Raw genomic sequence first — 5,211 nt, 5'->3', positions numbered from 1 at the left:
TAACAAGTTTTATGCATAATAAATCTAATTAACAAATTAGGTTTAAAACTTGTTTATTCTATCAATTAGGGTCTAAATTTCCCAACAAGTGATATCAGAGCGGGTACACTCTGATTGGATTAATTTCCTGAGTGTGATCCTTAACCCCCGTTGTCATGGAAACTCTTGGTGAGTTATTAAAAGTTTTGAGCTTTTTAACTCAATTTCAGGAGAATTTTAATTCTTTTATGTCCTTTAGTAGTCATACTAGGACACGTGTCTTTTCATCTTCACAGCCAAAGACTCGTGCTGTGTGGGTGAGAAATGAGCCTAATACTTTATTGTATTTTCTGTTTGTCCTCTGCTTTAATTCTTTCTATCTAAAGTAGGACTCTCTTTGCTTGATTTCTTATCTATCTTTGGAATCATGCTTTCATGTATCTGCACCTTTGTATCATGCCTTCATGCATTTGCATCTTTTCTTTCATGCTTTCATGTTGTTTCTGTTTTTGTTTGGTTGTTTAGTTTTTATTTTGTTTTTGTTTTCAAAATAAAAAAGGGGGAAAATTAAAAAAAATACAAAAATAGTGTGTTATGTATACATTGGTTCTTGTGAACCTTAAAATGGCCATTGAAACAAAGTTTTCTAAATTTTTTATCTTTTGTAGCTTAGATGAGCATCTCTATGCATAACTAAGCAAGTGAGTTTTGTGGCTCTTTGTTTGTGATGAGTAAGGTTAAGTGATCTCTTGTACTTAATACTCGTATCACTCTTTTTTATGGGAAGGACTAGAAAATCCTAAGAGAAATGCATAAATAACCATCTCACCACTATTATCCGTCAATCATGAAATGACATCTGTATGCTTCGGCATAGCAAAAGTACAATGTCAATGACATCTGTATGTTTCGGCATAGCAAAAGTGCAATGTCAAAAGACTTAACATAATTGAGTATTTCTTTTCTCTCTTTTATATACCCATGCATGGTTTTCTTAATAAAATAAAATATGCAAAGAAATAAAAGCAAAAAGAACAAAATGCTTTAAAACATGATTGCAAGCGTGTTTTCTAGGAGATGTGGAAGTTATAGAATGTACCTCGAAGGTGATAGTCCCGATCTAACAGTTATGATTGTGTGTGAGTTAAAGTGATTTTCTCATATCTCAAATCGTCATAACATAGAGACACTTATGCAATTTTGCGATGTTTTCACACACAACACACAAAATTCTTTGCTATTTTTGATACATGTATAGGTACGATGTAATTTGGCCATCACAAGGTTTACATGCGTTAACGTATGCTCACTAAACTATCATGACTTGTTTTTTAATAATAAAATTGGTTAGACTTGTTTAGTGTGTGTGTGTGTGTGCGTGTGCGTGTGTGTGTGTGTGTGTGTTTTTGTGTTTTGGGATCTATGTACATAACAATTTTTGTTGAGAGATGTTTTGAGAGATTAAAATGTTGTTTGGATCTTTGGTTGAGTTTCATTCTTGATTGCATTCATGTCTGTGTTTTTCTCTTCTTTGAAAAACTGTTTTTAAGCAATCTCGACAACTCCTCGACACCTGGCTATCTGTTGAGCTCTTTAGCTTTTTCTTATCGCAATCTCGACACCTCTTAATAGCTAGGTGGATCGATCGAGATATCTCCTATCTCCTCGATAGCTGTTCGATCCATCAAGGTTGGCTCGATAGCTTCTCGACACCTCTCGATCAATCAAGATTCTCTTACATGCATTGTTTTTCACATGTTTTGCATATTTCTTTGATCTTGTCATTCATAACATCTTGTTTCATTACATTCATGCATTTTTATGGATTTCTTGTGCCCCTTGATCATTCTTGATCATCTTTATATTTCTCAGGTAAGGCTTTATAGCTTCTTGTACCCTTTGTCAATCATGACAAAAATGGGGAGAAATTGGAGAATTTGTGGTTTCTTTCTTTAAGATTCTACAAGTTAGGGGGAGAAATACATGCCCTTGTAAGGGGGAAATGTGTTTCATCTTGTTAGGGGTTGTGTTTACCTTCTTGTTGTTGTAGGAGCTACTTTTAGCTTCTTATTCTTGTACACCAGTCTTATGACCATGTTTAAATACATTGTGCTTATCTTTGATATATATGTGATGAGGTATGTTTTCTTCACCTATATCTACATGTGCTGTTTCTTTTCTATCTTTATACACATGTTTTTTTTTTATGCAATCTATTATTTCTGTTTCACACAAAGATGCCTTGATATGTTTTGTTTAAAGTATTTTAGAAATATAGGTTGTCAAAGTCTACTTGTCATAAACTCTCTTCTTGCAAAGTTTTTCAAGAGTTTATGTTAGGATAGATTTTATTGTATTCAACAAGTGAGCATGAGTTGAGTATTTTATGATTTCTCTCATATATTCATTTGTTCATTGTGGTTTTGTCACAAATTGCCAAAGGGAGAGATTGTTAAGGACATATTTTATGTAGTTGGCTAATCCTTTGACAAAACACACTTTGCTTGTATTTGGGTAGATCTAGGATGTGTTTAATACTTCAAAGAACATGTTGTTCAAGTCTAGTATTAAAGCCATGAAGACTGGACCAAGAAACAAGTGAAGAAAAGTTGTTCACTAAAGCTGGATAGATAGCTCAACACCTGCAGACAGATAGCTCGACAAATATCTATCTATCGATGTTACAGAAATTTAGATTTTCAGATCTGATTTTCAACCCATGCTTATGTATTTGTGTAGGGTTTCTTTTCTCACAACTCTAGACATATACAAAACTTATTTTAGAAGCCATCACATAAGAGAATAAAAGAATACAAGGAGAACATATGCAAAAGGTGATCGATGCCTTATTCTCTTTGAAAGAAGCTACTGCGTCTTTTTCGCCTTAGGATTTTGTAACCAAGTGCTTCTTGATCTTCATTGTTAATGAAATGAAGAACTTTGCAGCCAACATTCTTCTTTCTCAAGTTGGTGAGTGAGTCACGTACTAGGATTCGTGCAAAGGAGTTAGTCACGTATTGGGATCCGTGCATCAAATGGTGGCATTCATATATTGAAGAGTTCAAAGGTTCTAAAGCAGTAGAAGGTTTCTGCTGTGAGTTCGTCTACGAGAATTGTAGAGTCTAAGGACAAAGGTTTTGAACTAGATCTAAAACTTCTCTTTACTATAGTGAATTTCTTTTCGGGAAGGTTTCCCCCCAAGTTTTTTACTGTGAAACTGGTTGGTTTCATTGGTTTTCCTGGGTCATCATATCTTGTCTTATTTACTTTTCCGCTGCATATGATTTTGACATGATATTGATGCTTGTTTGTTTAATAAGTTTTATGCATAATAAATCTAATTAACAACTTGAATTTAAAACTTGTTAATTTTATCAACCGGGGTCTAAATTTCCCAACACATGCAAAAATGCAATATCTTCAAAACCATCCAATATCTTCAAAGCAATTAAAACTTAACTTAATTTAAGCAAGAAGATTGACATAAAAATCTGAACTTTGTGTACTTGTTGTACTTGTCGTAAACTTGGTGTACTTGTCATCAACTAATAGACATCATAACATACTTAGAAATAAGGGGAAACAAATATTAACAATTTATTACAGTGGAAATCATTTAGAAAATAGTGCAAATATATCCAATGAATTGGTATAACATCGTTGTCTAAACATTTGGGACTAATCTTCAAAGTCAAGTCAGTACATTGAGAAGGATATTCATCAAGGGTTTGTTGTAAATGATAATTTGATGGGACATTTGTTCTTAATCTCTGGGGGCCTATTTCTAATAAGCCACCTGAAAATTAAGTGAATTCAAAATATCACTGTAAGAAGGAGATATAGCACTAAATTTGTTAGGAGTTTGATGAAAACTAACACAAAACATGAACACAATAATTACATAATGGCAAGATAATAGGTCTGTAATTTAGATAATATATAGACCATCAATAAAAATATATTAAAATGCAACCTTTATAAAGAATAGTCCCTTTGGACTCATCTCTATTCAATATTAATAGTATCATTACAAACTCATATAATATGTCCTCTCCTATAATTCCAATTCACATGAAAATTGCTCTAGGTATTATAAGTTCTATTGCAATTTTGTTACAAACCGATTTGGAAACTGAATTATGATGCCATGCATAACCGGTCGACAAGTCCACATCAATTCACAACAAAAATGTACTCAATGTCTAATAGTATAGATCATTGTGAATTAAGTTCAATGCATAATTAACCATTATTCCTCACTAAAACAACCATAATAAACAGGACCCAAAAAGATCTAACCTTGGCAACTAAATCCAATACAATTGACACAAAAAAGTGCAAATAACATTAGATATCCATGCCCATCATTGTAAATTTAGTTCAATGTATAATTAAACAAATACCCATTAACCATTATTCCTCACACAAACAAACCCAACAAAATACAATAAAAAAATAAAAATAAAAATAAAAAACCCAATAGCAATACCAACTTCCCAAACTCCTCAAAAATTCAATACCTTTCACCTCAATTCACCTTGTCCTCCTTCCCAATCCCATTTGCTTCCACCTTCTCCCCTGAATATATTTTGATAGTTGATAATTTTTTTAAAAAAAATTTAAAAGGCCTTCACAAAACTTTTTTTTTTTAACAAAACAATAGTGGTATTTATTGAGAACTTATAAAACTTGTACATTAGTAACTATTGAATCTGAAATACATTCCAGAATATCTTACCAAGTACATGAGTTGAGTATGCTATGTCACCTCAAAAGAATGCAATGCACCTAAAAGGTTTTCAATCTTAAAGAATATTAAGTTCTTGAATTATGGAGCTATCTTCATACTCTACCTCTAGGCTTTACACATCCCCAAAGTTAGCACTTCCAATCAATCATTACCAATATCCAACAAATCTGGTGGTCCCCAAATAATGCTCATATACCAAACAGAAAAGCCTTTCCAAGGTTTTTTTTTTATGGGAAACAAATGCAATAATCATCAATTCTTTTCAAGCATATAATAATGAACCTCTGTTGTGTTGCATAGCCTGAGCCTTTTTGTTTCAGCCAAAGTTTAGTACACCAAACCCAGTAATAGAGGATACACACTATAAAATATTACACAAACTCATTAGTGAACTTACTAAAACCTTGCTCATAGGTCATGTGAAAAATTTATTAACAGAAGTCATAAATTCTAATAAACTGATCTAAATATACTGATTATAC

The 5,211-nt window shown here is 32.5% G+C and overlaps 1 long non-coding RNA gene across 3 annotated transcripts in view; it reads right to left on the bottom strand.

The window, feature by feature from the left end:
• Window positions 1-3,256: 3,256 nt before the first annotated feature.
• Window positions 3,257-5,211, bottom strand: part of LOC142642698 (uncharacterized) — a 6,474-nt gene continuing 4,519 nt past the window's right edge. For 2 of the 3 annotated variants that reach the window (XR_012845719.1, XR_012845717.1), the window contains one exon: window positions 3,257-5,211. This exon is cut by the window's right edge and continues 210 nt beyond it. This is a non-coding gene — a long non-coding RNA (uncharacterized LOC142642698). The other variant, XR_012845718.1, reaches the window with a different exon arrangement.

The sequence above is a fragment of the Castanea sativa genome, chromosome 7 (assembly GCF_040712315.1).
Source record: "Castanea sativa cultivar Marrone di Chiusa Pesio chromosome 7, ASM4071231v1".
Classification (NCBI taxonomy): domain Eukaryota; kingdom Viridiplantae; phylum Streptophyta; class Magnoliopsida; order Fagales; family Fagaceae; genus Castanea; species Castanea sativa.
Note: the sequence above shows the minus strand (reverse complement) of the source record. Positions and strands in the feature narration are given on the sequence as shown.